Source organism: Artemia franciscana, chromosome 17 (assembly GCF_032884065.1).
Source record: "Artemia franciscana chromosome 17, ASM3288406v1, whole genome shotgun sequence".
Classification (NCBI taxonomy): domain Eukaryota; kingdom Metazoa; phylum Arthropoda; class Branchiopoda; order Anostraca; family Artemiidae; genus Artemia; species Artemia franciscana.
In genome coordinates, this window is record NC_088879.1 from 33,257,230 (window position 1) to 33,272,526 (window position 15,297).

At 36.1% G+C, this 15,297-nt stretch overlaps 1 protein-coding gene across 1 annotated transcript in view; it reads right to left on the reverse strand.

The window, feature by feature from the left end:
- The window catches only part of LOC136038162 (cullin-1-like), a gene marked incomplete in the record, with an annotated part of 119,029 nt that extends 103,999 nt beyond the window's left edge, over window positions 1-15,030 (reverse strand). Inside the window, 1 exon segment of the mRNA XM_065721223.1 lies at window positions 14,890-15,030.
- Between the last annotated feature and the right edge of the window lie 267 nt (window positions 15,031-15,297).

Sequence of the window (15,297 nt, forward strand, 5' to 3'; positions counted from 1 at the left end):
ATCAGTGAACAAGCAATTAACACTATTGTTACCGAGATCTATGATGCAATAAGTCTCGATTACAGTTCAAAATTTGCAAATATTGAAAAGATGCTCAAGGGGTTTCAAGCTCAAATAACGGCGCTAGAAAATCGCATCGAAATTCTAGAATACCGCAACGACGATTTGGAACAGGAAAGAAGATCGAACGTTCTTCTAATCCATGGACTGTCTCAGATAGGTGGAGAAACGCTGCCCAATAGCGTTCTAGAGCTATTCAATGCTAAGATGGAGATCCGTGTGCTTGCTAGTGACATCAAGTCAACTGAGCGCTTACGTACTCGAGTTAGATCAGCGGAAAATGTTATCCCGCCTGTTCTCGTCACTTTTCATTCATCTGAGTGTGCAAAGCGCGTGTTCATTAACAAAAAGAAGCTCGCCCGATCGAAAGTATTTATATCTGAGTATTTAACGCCAAAACGTAAGCAACTGCTGAATCTGGCACGCGACAAATTTGGAGCTCGGAATGTTTGGACTGATGGTGGCCGTGTGCTAGCCAAACCGGAAAACAGTTCAGCCATCTTGAAAATTAGGTCACTGAATGACCTGATCAGTGACCAGTACTGACATGTTGAATCCATCCTCAGTTCTTTCGTTTATTTGGGGTTGGCTGCTTTGTTTCGCTAATCTCGTGTCAAAAACTTTTTTGTTTGTTTCGTCATTAAGATATCAAAGAGTTCGCACTATTGAGCATACTAGTGTATTATCATGAATAGTATGACCGACAGGCTTTCAGACTTAGAAAGTAATCGGCTGTCTGTTGACCAATTATTATCCACCCCTATTGCAAATGATAGTTTAAGTGAAGGAAATAATACTCAAGCAATGAAAGCTAGTAATTTTTTGGATAGTCAGTCGCTGAAGAAATGGTCGGTCAAAGAAGATACTATTTTTGCATTTTGGAATTGCCAAGGCCTTAGGACTGCATACCCTACACTGTGTAACATATTAAGTGATATGCAAGAAACACCGTTAGTAATAGGACTATGTGAGACGTTTGTATCGAATAGGGATACTTTTTCAGTGTGGGATTTCCAGTTTCCAGGATATGTTAGTGAAAGAAAAGAACGACAGGTTATGGAGCGAGGCGGTCTGGCTTTGTTGATAAAGGAAGGAGTTTCGTATTGGGTAAGGGAGGATCTCACACTTTGGCTTGAAGGAAGACTTGAGACTCTTTTTATTGAAATAGAAGATAAATCTGATAAAAATGTAGTTGTTGGTTTAGTTTATAAGACACCGTCATTTAATGAGGATGTTTTTATTGAGGAAATGGAGCATTTAATGGAGAAATTTAGTAATGATCATAAATATAAAGTAGTAATGGGGGATTTCAATATTGACCTCCTTAAAAGTACAAGCCGCCTAGATTTTCTTAACTCTATGATTTCATCATTCCAGTACCCCCTGGTAACTATTCCTACACGAGTAACTGATAAGTCTGCGACTCTTATCGATAATATATTTGTGGATGGAAAGCTGCTTGAAAGTTCGTATGCTGATGTTCTACTCACGGATGGATCCGACCATCTTTTTCTTCTTAGTAAAATAAAAAAATCTTACAGGATTATAAATAAGAGTGGTCAAATAAATAAAACATATTTTCGTGATTTAAGAAATGATAATTTAAAAAAATTTGAGAGAGAAATGGATGATGCAGATTTTACTCCAGTTTTTGAAGAAGATAACCCGTCGGTTGCGTATGATATTTTTGTTGCAATATTTACAAAGATATTGAATGATACGTGTCCTCTAAGAAGACTTAAAAGAGGTAGTACGAAATTCCCTAAGAAACCATGGATTACACAGGGCATTCTAAATTCTATAAGTCGGAAAAATGAATTGTATAAAATATACCTAGGGGAACCATCTGTCATTAATTTTCAGCAGTTCAAAAATTACCGGAATACTTTAAACGGATTAAAACGGAAAGCCGAAAAAATGTATTTACAAAATGAATTTATGAAGCATAAATGTGATATGAAAAAAACATGGAAAACAGTAAATTCACTCCTGGGTCAAAAGGGTAAAATAGAAGTTATTAATAAATTACAAACAGAGAGGGGGAATTTGACTACCCCAAATGATGTTGCGAATTATTTATGTGATTATTTTTCTAGTGAGGGAGCGAAACTTTGTGACGATGCTCGGAAAACAATTAAGCGGCCTCCCAAAATAGTTCAGTCGGAAATTCCAGTAGAAAATCAGCTGGTTTTTAATGCTTGTAGCATAAGTGAAGTGAGTACAATTATCAGTAGAATCCAATCAAACTCAAGTGGCGTAGACGGGATTTCTCTTAAGATTGCTAAATCAGTTAAATCAGTTATAACACCAGTTGTATGTAATTTGATTAATAAGTCTATGGAAAAAGGAATTTTCCCGGAAGTTTTGAAGGTGGCTAAAATAATACCATTGCACAAAGGAGGTAAGAGAGACGACCCTTCAAACAAAAGACCCATTTCTATCCTCCCTTTTTTTTCAAAAATATATGAAAAGGTGATAGGATCCAGGCTAACTGATTACGTTGAAAATAATACAATTCTTATAAATACTCAATTTGGTTTTAGAAAAAAAATGTCCACAGAAATGGCAACCATTAAACTTGTTGACTGGGTAAATACGTCGTTTGAAGCGGGTCTGATTCCAGCTGCCTTATTCCTGGATTTGAAAAAGGCTTTTGATACGATTGACCATAAACAGTTATTACTTGAGCTGGAAAAAATCGGTGTTACCGGAAAGAGTTTGTCTTGGTTTGAATCTTATTTAAGTGACCGAAAGCAGGTTGTGGTGAATGGGTGTTTTACTTCTGAAGCTAGTACGATAACTTGCGGAGTACCCCAGGGCTCTATACTAGGTCCTCTTTTATTTTTAATATTTATTGATCGGATTAAGTATTATTTGTCAGAGGCTGGTATAATCCTTTTTGCAGACGATACTCTTTTACTTGTAGCTGCTCCATCAGTTGATCTACTTTTTGATAAAATGATAAAGGCAATGACCGAGTTTATTGAGTGGGCAGATTTCAATCTTTTGACATTAAATTATAATAAAACTAACTACATTCTATTTTCTCGGATATGTAGTATTGAAACAAATTTAGATTTAATAATAAACGGAAATCAAATAAAAAGAGTAAAGGTAACAAAGTATTTAGGTTTTATGATTGATGAAAATCTATCATGGAAAACACATTCAAATATTATAGCTTCAAAGTTGTCCAGATCTCTGGGTGTGCTTCGCCGAGTTAAAAACCTAGTATCCTATAAAATTCTTCGGTTACTTTATTTTGCTATTTTTTACCCGTATATTTGCTATGGTTGCTCTTTATGGGCTAGTAATTTTGTATCATGTTATAAAAAAATCCAAAAAATCCAAAATAAAGCCGTTAAACTTTTATCACCTAAAACTTTATTTACTCATAATATTAATGAACTTTATACTAAGAATCAACTTTTTGATATTTCAAAAACAAGAGACTACCAAGTTAGTATTTTCACATATAAATTTATTAATAATATACTTCCCTCTTCTTTCGAAAATTTTTTCTCCATTAATTGTGATCTTCATAGCCACAATACACGAGGGGCATCAAATCTGGTACACCCATTTAGAAATACGGCTAGAGCTTCTTTCGTGATTAGAAATTTTGCCCCCTCTGTATGGGATATTATTCCAATTGAAATAAGAAATTCGAGTCATTTGGCTTCCTTCAAAGCTGTTGTTAAGAGATTCTTCCTTGCAAAAGAATAGTATGGCAATGATGCAAAAGTATAGTAATAATGCGTGAGTGTCATAAGTAGAATCTTTGTATGTCTGCCACCTGCTGCCAACGTAGAGATGACTGCCACCTGCTGCCAACAAGCCCAAAGGGGCTTTCTTAGCAGGTGCAGCAAAATGTTTTGTATACATGTTTTTGAAATAAATTAATCTAATCTAATCTAATCATTTGGTGGCTCTCCTTTGGACATCTCCAATGAGCTGGATGTCAATCTTGTAGGAATAACCAGCAAGACATGTTCCTAAATCCAGGATTGACCTGACCAGAGCTTTGTATAGCTTCAGAAAAACTGTAGAGGATCAACTACTGATGATTCTTTTCAGGAGTCCCAAGTTTGTGCTTCCATAAACTGAGAAAGGATAAGTACATGTTCTATGAAATGGTGCAGTCTGCCCAGAATGTGACAGAAAGCGAAAAGTTGGCTTACACAAACCAGTTAATAGAGAAGAAGCTAACAAGGCACTATACAGAAACCACCTGCCAACTGGCTGAAGTTGATCAGTCTCATGTTTATGTGAGCTTTGAGCTAGAAACTTAGCACACTATACAGAGAAGGAATTTTGATTGAATTCTCTCAAAATTATGTTTGCTACAATTTTACAGTTTACAAGACTGTAACTAAGAATGGATATTGCTTCTTCTTGGAGCAGAAGAATAGAAACTAAGGGGCAAATGAAATAGCAACTTGTCTTTTGCAGTGAATTAGAGAAGTTGATAGTAGGGGTACTGTCAATACAGTAAGCCTATCCTGTGATTGCTGTGGTGGTCAAAACAGAAACCACCAAATGCTTGCAATGCTCTTTTCAACTCTTCCGCAGCATAAAAGCATACAGATAATTGAGATGAATTTCCTTCTTTTGGGTCATTTGCTAATGACTGTAGACAGCATGCATTCTGTGATTGAAAACAATGTAAGAGGAATCACAGTGTACGTGCCAAGTCAATGGATGACTCTGCTCCAAACTGCAAGGAAAAATCCGGATCCCTATTTTGTTGAGGTACTGACATGCAAAGAATTTGTAGACTGGAAGGCAGCTCAAGACACCATCATCCCATCTGCCATGCGGGATCCAAACAAATGTAGAATTCTGTGGAGTAAACTGAGGTCAGTAAAATTCACAAGAAACTTGTCAGTTGTAAAGTTTCACACTGGCTTCAAGGAAATAGATGAAAGGCAAGCTGAATTTGGCCATAAGAAGCAAGTGCTAAAGGCAGCTTATGCTAAGAAAATCCCTGTTTTGGAAGTGAAAAAGAGAGACCTTGTGGCCCTTTGCAAGGAGAAGGTGATCCCACAGCCATTCCATCATGAATATGAAAGTTTCAAAACTTTGAAGGGTGTAAAAAAAGTCCTTCTTGAGACTAACAAAATGAAGAAGCAGGAGAAGAAGACAAATCATCTGAAGAAAAGCCAATGGCTGAGTGATTTACAACCTGTACTTTTTGTATTTAAGTTTTGGATAAAAACAGTTAAGCTGAATTGCATGTTTTTTTTAGATACACATTTTCTGCTTGACACTCTGCCATAAGGCTATTAGAAATTTTGTTGAGTGGAAACAATGTGTTGGCGCTTCTGTCAGAACTGCTTTAGTTGAGTTATTTTGGTTCTTCCCATGAGATCCGCCATAAAAAGTTGGTTATCTAATGCAAATGTTGCAACAGCACAACTACTAACAATAAAAAGTTATTATGTTTTTTTCACCAAAAGGGAGATACATGATTTCTGCTTGACACCAACAGTCTGAAACCACTGGGGGGTGGGGATTATCAGAATACTGCTACTGACAGCTCACTGCAACATCAAACCTCCTGAGGCCAACACAGTTATGTATGCTCTCTCAATTCCTAATTCATTCAAAGTATCTATCTTTACACCCTCCCAGGAAGTTCCAATTTCCCTTAAATCTTTCCTTATGACATCCTCCCACCCAAATAAAGGGGGGTCTGCTTTTGTTTGGCTGACAAGGACAATATTTGGCAATACATCATCATTCCTCTGCAGAACATGTCTTATGTTCGTAAATTTCCATCAAGTGGAAATTTACGGACTCTTATTCTTTACAAGTAATTTGAAATTATTTTTTCCTTAACAAATACCTGTTAATTAAAAGTTTGGACATTTAGAATTTATCAAAATCAGGAAACACCAACTAATCAACCAGCAGTGTTGCCACATCAAACCTATTTTGGCGGAAAAAAAAAAATTAATTTGTCGAGCTCTCCAACTGCAGAAGAGAGCGGGAACGGTACAGAAGAGCCGTAGTGGTACCGGCCGTACTTTTGTACTTAAACTGCTGGGGACAGGTGTACCGGGTCCCGCACTTCCCATTTTGTTGGAAGCTCAGGAAATTAGACATTATCAAGTTTGCGATGTCTTACAGTGTTAATGACGTTGCGTTTGGCAAATTCTACGGCTACCCTTTGTGGCCTGTTCGAATAGTTGGTATAACTGCATCGAAGAAGGGAAAATCTTATCAAGTATTTTGCTACGGATCACACGAAAAAGCATCACTGAGCGAGGGATTCATTTTGCCGTTCGAAGAAAATTTCCCCGAAGCTTCAAAGAAAAGGTCGAAAGGAGTTCAAGGTGCTTTTACTGAACTAGCCACATTTCCGGATGTGTATCAAGAAATAATGAGAATTGCTGGTGCTGCTTCGACAAACAGTGTATCTTCACTCTCGTCTACCCTAGTAAACGCGCAGAGTGAAATTGCCAAATTGAAAGAAAATCTTCGTCAGGATATTCACAAACAGGTGATTGAGAAATGTTCAGGTGACAAAGGCGTGATCAGTGAACAAGCAATTAACACTATTGTTACCGAGATCTATGATGCAATAAGTCTCGATTACAGTTCAAAATTTGCAAATATTGAAAAGATGCTCAAGGGGTTTCAAGCTCAAATAACGGCGCTAGAAAATCGCATCGAAATTCTAGAATACCGCAACGACGATTTGGAACAGGAAAGAAGATCGAACGTTCTTCTAATCCATGGACTGTCTCAGATAGGTGGAGAAACGCTGCCCAATAGCGTTCTAGAGCTATTCAATGCTAAGATGGAGATCCGTGTGCTTGCTAGTGACATCAAGTCAACTGAGCGCTTACGTACTCGAGTTAGATCAGCGGAAAATGTTATCCCGCCTGTTCTCGTCACTTTTCATTCATCTGAGTGTGCAAAGCGCGTGTTCATTAACAAAAAGAAGCTCGCCCGATCGAAAGTATTTATATCTGAGTATTTAACGCCAAAACGTAAGCAACTGCTGAATCTGGCACGCGACAAATTTGGAGCTCGGAATGTTTGGACTGATGGTGGCCGTGTGCTAGCCAAACCGGAAAACAGTTCAGCCATCTTGAAAATTAGGTCACTGAATGACCTGATCAGTGACCAGTACTGACATGTTGAATCCATCCTCAGTTCTTTCGTTTATTTGGGGTTGGCTGCTTTGTTTCGCTAATCTCGTGTCAAAAACTTTTTTGTTTGTTTCGTCATTAAGATATCAAAGAGTTCGCACTATTGAGCATACTAGTGTATTATCATGAATAGTATGACCGACAGGCTTTCAGACTTAGAAAGTAATCGGCTGTCTGTTGACCAATTATTATCCACCCCTATTGCAAATGATAGTTTAAGTGAAGGAAATAATACTCAAGCAATGAAAGCTAGTAATTTTTTGGATAGTCAGTCGCTGAAGAAATGGTCGGTCAAAGAAGATACTATTTTTGCATTTTGGAATTGCCAAGGCCTTAGGACTGCATACCCTACACTGTGTAACATATTAAGTGATATGCAAGAAACACCGTTAGTAATAGGACTATGTGAGACGTTTGTATCGAATAGGGATACTTTTTCAGTGTGGGATTTCCAGTTTCCAGGATATGTTAGTGAAAGAAAAGAACGACAGGTTATGGAGCGAGGCGGTCTGGCTTTGTTGATAAAGGAAGGAGTTTCGTATTGGGTAAGGGAGGATCTCACACTTTGGCTTGAAGGAAGACTTGAGACTCTTTTTATTGAAATAGAAGATAAATCTGATAAAAATGTAGTTGTTGGTTTAGTTTATAAGACACCGTCATTTAATGAGGATGTTTTTATTGAGGAAATGGAGCATTTAATGGAGAAATTTAGTAATGATCATAAATATAAAGTAGTAATGGGGGATTTCAATATTGACCTCCTTAAAAGTACAAGCCGCCTAGATTTTCTTAACTCTATGATTTCATCATTCCAGTACCCCCTGGTAACTATTCCTACACGAGTAACTGATAAGTCTGCGACTCTTATCGATAATATATTTGTGGATGGAAAGCTGCTTGAAAGTTCGTATGCTGATGTTCTACTCACGGATGGATCCGACCATCTTTTTCTTCTTAGTAAAATAAAAAAATCTTACAGGATTATAAATAAGAGTGGTCAAATAAATAAAACATATTTTCGTGATTTAAGAAATGATAATTTAAAAAAATTTGAGAGAGAAATGGATGATGCAGATTTTACTCCAGTTTTTGAAGAAGATAACCCGTCGGTTGCGTATGATATTTTTGTTGCAATATTTACAAAGATATTGAATGATACGTGTCCTCTAAGAAGACTTAAAAGAGGTAGTACGAAATTCCCTAAGAAACCATGGATTACACAGGGCATTCTAAATTCTATAAGTCGGAAAAATGAATTGTATAAAATATACCTAGGGGAACCATCTGTCATTAATTTTCAGCAGTTCAAAAATTACCGGAATACTTTAAACGGATTAAAACGGAAAGCCGAAAAAATGTATTTACAAAATGAATTTATGAAGCATAAATGTGATATGAAAAAAACATGGAAAACAGTAAATTCACTCCTGGGTCAAAAGGGTAAAATAGAAGTTATTAATAAATTACAAACAGAGAGGGGGAATTTGACTACCCCAAATGATGTTGCGAATTATTTATGTGATTATTTTTCTAGTGAGGGAGCGAAACTTTGTGACGATGCTCGGAAAAGAATTAAGCGGCCTCCCAAAATAGTTCAGTCGGAAATTCCAGTAGAAAATCAGCTGGTTTTTAATGCTTGTAGCATAAGTGAAGTGAGTACAATTATCAGTAGAATCCAATCAAACTCAAGTGGCGTAGACGGGATTTCTCTTAAGATTGCTAAATCAGTTAAATCAGTTATAACACCAGTTGTATGTAATTTGATTAATAAGTCTATGGAAAAAGGAATTTTCCCGGAAGTTTTGAAGGTGGCTAAAATAATACCATTGCACAAAGGAGGTAAGAGAGACGACCCTTCAAACAAAAGACCCATTTCTATCCTCCCTTTTTTTTCAAAAATATATGAAAAGGTGATAGGATCCAGGCTAACTGATTACGTTGAAAATAATACAATTCTTATAAATACTCAATTTGGTTTTAGAAAAAAAATGTCCACAGAAATGGCAACCATTAAACTTGTTGACTGGGTAAATACGTCGTTTGAAGCGGGTCTGATTCCAGCTGCCTTATTCCTGGATTTGAAAAAGGCTTTTGATACGATTGACCATAAACAGTTATTACTTGAGCTGGAAAAAATCGGTGTTACCGGAAAGAGTTTGTCTTGGTTTGAATCTTATTTAAGTGACCGAAAGCAGGTTGTGGTGAATGGGTGTTTTACTTCTGAAGCTAGTACGATAACTTGCGGAGTACCCCAGGGCTCTATACTAGGTCCTCTTTTATTTTTAATATTTATTGATCGGATTAAGTATTATTTGTCAGAGGCTGGTATAATCCTTTTTGCAGACGATACTCTTTTACTTGTAGCTGCTCCATCAGTTGATCTACTTTTTGATAAAATGATAAAGGCAATGACCGAGTTTATTGAGTGGGCAGATTTCAATCTTTTGACATTAAATTATAATAAAACTAACTACATTCTATTTTCTCGGATATGTAGTATTGAAACAAATTTAGATTTAATAATAAACGGAAATCAAATAAAAAGAGTAAAGGTAACAAAGTATTTAGGTTTTATGATTGATGAAAATCTATCATGGAAAACACATTCAAATATTATAGCTTCAAAGTTGTCCAGATCTCTGGGTGTGCTTCGCCGAGTTAAAAACCTAGTATCCTATAAAATTCTTCGGTTACTTTATTTTGCTATTTTTTACCCGTATATTTGCTATGGTTGCTCTTTATGGGCTAGTAATTTTGTATCATGTTATAAAAAAATCCAAAAAATCCAAAATAAAGCCGTTAAACTTTTATCACCTAAAACTTTATTTACTCATAATATTAATGAACTTTATACTAAGAATCAACTTTTTGATATTTCAAAAACAAGAGACTACCAAGTTAGTATTTTCACATATAAATTTATTAATAATATACTTCCCTCTTCTTTCGAAAATTTTTTCTCCATTAATTGTGATCTTCATAGCCACAATACACGAGGGGCATCAAATCTGGTACACCCATTTAGAAATACGGCTAGAGCTTCTTTCGTGATTAGAAATTTTGCCCCCTCTGTATGGGATATTATTCCAATTGAAATAAGAAATTCGAGTCATTTGGCTTCCTTCAAAGCTGTTGTTAAGAGATTCTTCCTTGCAAAAGAATAGTATGGCAATGATGCAAAAGTATAGTAATAATGCGTGAGTGTCATAAGTAGAATCTTTGTATGTCTGCCACCTGCTGCCAACGTAGAGATGACTGCCACCTGCTGCCAACAAGCCCAAAGGGGCTTTCTTAGCAGGTGCAGCAAAATGTTTTGTATACATGTTTTTGAAATAAATTAATCTAATCTAATCTAATCATTTGGTGGCTCTCCTTTGGACATCTCCAATGAGCTGGATGTCAATCTTGTAGGAATAACCAGCAAGACATGTTCCTAAATCCAGGATTGACCTGACCAGAGCTTTGTATAGCTTCAGAAAAACTGTAGAGGATCAACTACTGATGATTCTTTTCAGGAGTCCCAAGTTTGTGCTTCCATAAACTGAGAAAGGATAAGTACATGTTCTATGAAATGGTGCAGTCTGCCCAGAATGTGACAGAAAGCGAAAAGTTGGCTTACACAAACCAGTTAATAGAGAAGAAGCTAACAAGGCACTATACAGAAACCACCTGCCAACTGGCTGAAGTTGATCAGTCTCATGTTTATGTGAGCTTTGAGCTAGAAACTTAGCACACTATACAGAGAAGGAATTTTGATTGAATTCTCTCAAAATTATGTTTGCTACAATTTTACAGTTTACAAGACTGTAACTAAGAATGGATATTGCTTCTTCTTGGAGCAGAAGAATAGAAACTAAGGGGCAAATGAAATAGCAACTTGTCTTTTGCAGTGAATTAGAGAAGTTGATAGTAGGGGTACTGTCAATACAGTAAGCCTATCCTGTGATTGCTGTGGTGGTCAAAACAGAAACCACCAAATGCTTGCAATGCTCTTTTCAACTCTTCCGCAGCATAAAAGCATACAGATAATTGAGATGAATTTCCTTCTTTTGGGTCATTTGCTAATGACTGTAGACAGCATGCATTCTGTGATTGAAAACAATGTAAGAGGAATCACAGTGTACGTGCCAAGTCAATGGATGACTCTGCTCCAAACTGCAAGGAAAAATCCGGATCCCTATTTTGTTGAGGTACTGACATGCAAAGAATTTGTAGACTGGAAGGCAGCTCAAGACACCATCATCCCATCTGCCATGCGGGATCCAAACAAATGTAGAATTCTGTGGAGTAAACTGAGGTCAGTAAAATTCACAAGAAACTTGTCAGTTGTAAAGTTTCACACTGGCTTCAAGGAAATAGATGAAAGGCAAGCTGAATTTGGCCATAAGAAGCAAGTGCTAAAGGCAGCTTATGCTAAGAAAATCCCTGTTTTGGAAGTGAAAAAGAGAGACCTTGTGGCCCTTTGCAAGGAGAAGGTGATCCCACAGCCATTCCATCATGAATATGAAAGTTTCAAAACTTTGAAGGGTGTAAAAAAAGTCCTTCTTGAGACTAACAAAATGAAGAAGCAGGAGAAGAAGACAAATCATCTGAAGAAAAGCCAATGGCTGAGTGATTTACAACCTGTACTTTTTGTATTTAAATTTTGGATAAAAACAGTTAAGCTGAATTGCATGTTTTTTTTAGATACACATTTTCTGCTTGACACTCTGCCATAAGGCTATTAGAAATTTTGTTGAGTGGAAACAATGTGTTGGCGCTTCTGTCAGAACTGCTTTAGTTGAGTTATTTTGGTTCTTCCCATGAGATCCGCCATAAAAAGTTGGTTATCTAATGCAAATGTTGCAACAGCACAACTACTAACAATAAAAAGTTATTATGTTTTTTTCACCAAAAGGGAGATACATGATTTCTGCTTGACACCAACAGTCTGAAACCACTGGGGGGTGGGGATTATCAGAATACTGCTACTGACAGCTCACTCCAACATCAAACCTCCTGAGGCCAACACAGTTATGTATGCTCTCTCAATTCCTAATTCATTCAAAGTATCTATCTTTACACCCTCCCAGGAAGTTCCAATTTCCCTTAAATCTTTCCTTATGACATCCTCCCACCCAAATAAAGGGGGGGTCTGCTTTTGTTTGGCTGACAAGGACAATATTTGGCAATACATCATCATTCCTCTGCAGAACATGTCTTAGCCATATTAACCTTTCTCTCATTATAGCCAACGAAAGTGTGATTAAACAACATCTTTTGTATATCTTACTGTTTCATATAGGGTCAGTTAGTTGCATACCCAAAACAATGTGTAGCCAATTTCCCAGGAAAACATCTGGTAAATCCTCTTCTATTTTTTGGAGTGCCCATGCTTTACAACCATACTTGAGTATTGTCATCACTGTTGCTTGTAATATTCTAATCTTGGTTTGCAGACTTATCTTCCTTTTCTTCCAAACTTTTTTCAACTATGAAAAAAACCTGGGCCTTGGCTATTCTACTTTTAACATCTTCAGTGTACCTACAACCATTTCTAATAATACTGCTTAAATGAAGCTTTCCACTTGATCAATCTTCTTGTTCTCCAGTATCACCTGTCCACCTTCAATTATTCCTAGTCTTAAAAACTTAGCCTTCTTGACATAAATTTTCAAACCTATTCTTGTACCATGATCTTGTAAAATCTCTAAAAGCTTATTTATTTTCTAACATTGTCATGTAGGATGCTTAAATCATGAACATAATCTAATCCTAGAAGAAATCCCCCATTTGATTCTGTGTTCTTGCCTTGCCTTATGACAAAGTTCATCAAAATGATCTAGGCTATATATATCATGATAGATTACAACCCAGCTAAACTCCTGATTTAATATGAAACTAGCTACTAACTTCATTTCCTACCTAAATTGCAGCTATATTATTCTTGTATGTAGCAGTAACCATTTGAATGTACTTATCTGGTATACTATACAAAGATAAGGTATTTACTAAAACTCTTCTATCAGCTGAACCCAATGTTTGTTCATGATCTATAAGACTGGGGACTAAAGGGATTCTGCAACTCAGGCACTTCTAAATTGTTGCCATAAGAGTATAAATTGGTCAATATATCCTCTATCCTTCCAAAATCTAAACTGTTCTTTGCTTAAAACTTTATCTACAGCATCTCTAAGCAAAAAAAGCATCATTATACAAAGTAATTTTCTTTCTACAGAATCCAGCCTACTGTCCCTATAATTACCATGGTAAGCATATCATCATGGTTCATACAATTGACTTACCAATAAAGTGAACATACTACTCAATGCCTTTTTTATGCTCTTTATGAATATAATAATCACTTCTATTGCAAATTCAAACTTAAGCACTTTTTGACCTAACCTAACTATAAATAATTTTGGCGCTGAGAAAATGTAGTATTATTTTGTCAGAAATGACCATGAAAACATTATATTATTTTGTCAAGAACAACCAATAAATCATACTTTAACTGAAAATTTGTCATTTTTAAAAGTTCAAAAAGCACTTAAATTTGAATTTGCAATAGAAGTGATTATTATATTCATAAAGAGAATAAAAAAGGCATCAAGTGGTAGACTATGTTCACTTATTGTTAAGTCAATTCTACAAACTGTGATAAATTTACTATTACCAGACTCACTCTTTTCCACAGGAGTCAGTGTATCCATAAAAAACTTACTCTTTTCCATGAGAAATTATTAGCAACTTTTGGCCTGTAAATTTGAATTATGAGGGATTGGGGGTAAAGTACAGTAAGAATTGGTTTTGGTAAAATTCTAATTAATTGACTTCTTGCTATCTCAGAAAGGGTTTAGGTTAGGAAAAGGAAACTTTCAGGGATGAATCTAGAGACTAAAGTATGTCCCAGGGGGTTATTTTAAATTGAAGATATGCAAAATACATTTCCTAAATTTTGACAAAAAAAACATTGTTATGGCTCAAAATTCTACTCAAATAACAGGAATTGTAATTTCAGAACTAAAGGCAGAGAAAAAGCAACTAGTAACTGAAAATTAAGGTAAAATGTTGCTTTGTCAAAATTTCAATAGGTATAGACCCATAATGTAGGTGAATTTCAGGGCCCTCAAAAGGGAGAAGGAGTAGAGGTGGGTACTTTAAAATACCTTCCTGGGATATACTTTTGCCTGTAGACCCATCCCTGAAAGTTTCATTTTCCTAACCTAAACTCTTTCCAAGATGGCAAGAAGTCAATTAACTAGAATTCTACCATTGGTTTCTTAATATGTTTGTTTCTCGGTGGTCCCAATTTGAGGTTTAGGCCTATACCCCCACACTAGTAAATATATACAAGATTCAAAAGCCTATTATATTTAGAAACAAGCAAAAAACAAAAATTGACTGCTTTTTATTCATTAAAGCAAGGAATCTTTCAGAGTGATATAGTTTAGCCTTAGTGGGCTAGCCTAATTTTGAAAGCATTTTTCAGAATTTTAGAGTGCTTCATACTGGTGAGGCCAGCTACTTAGCTTATTCTATTCCAGGATCAAATTAAGGTAATGTTGACGAACAACAAGAAAATGTCACCATAATTCAATAGCCTAGGCCTGGAAGGTCAGCTAGTATAGACCTAGCCAAGGGTAGTTTGGCTCTTGGTCTTTGAAAAAAAAATTGAAGCAATATTTACCCAATTCTTTTTCAAGCAGTTACTGAGATTGCTGCAACGTGATCATGTATCTACTAATCTGGAATATCTTCAAATAAGGATTTTAAGCTTGGAATGAAAGCTTCCTAGCCGTTTTTGTTCGCTTAATCGTCATGATGACAGTGTTTCGACCCTTCTTTTCATATATATGTAAAGCATCGATTGCGCTCGTAATTTGGTAGAATTTTCGGCAGGACTGTTATCTTTGATATACCTGGGTAGGTTTCGGAAGACAATAAGAAATGAAAAAAAAAAATCGTTTGAAGTTTGTTAACAGAAAAGTTTATTAAAGTTAAAAAGTTAATTGAAAGTAAGTAGCATAGTTGAAACTTACAACAAGCAGAGTTATTTCAAATATGAATGGGCTATCCCTTATTCAACCCTTCGCTC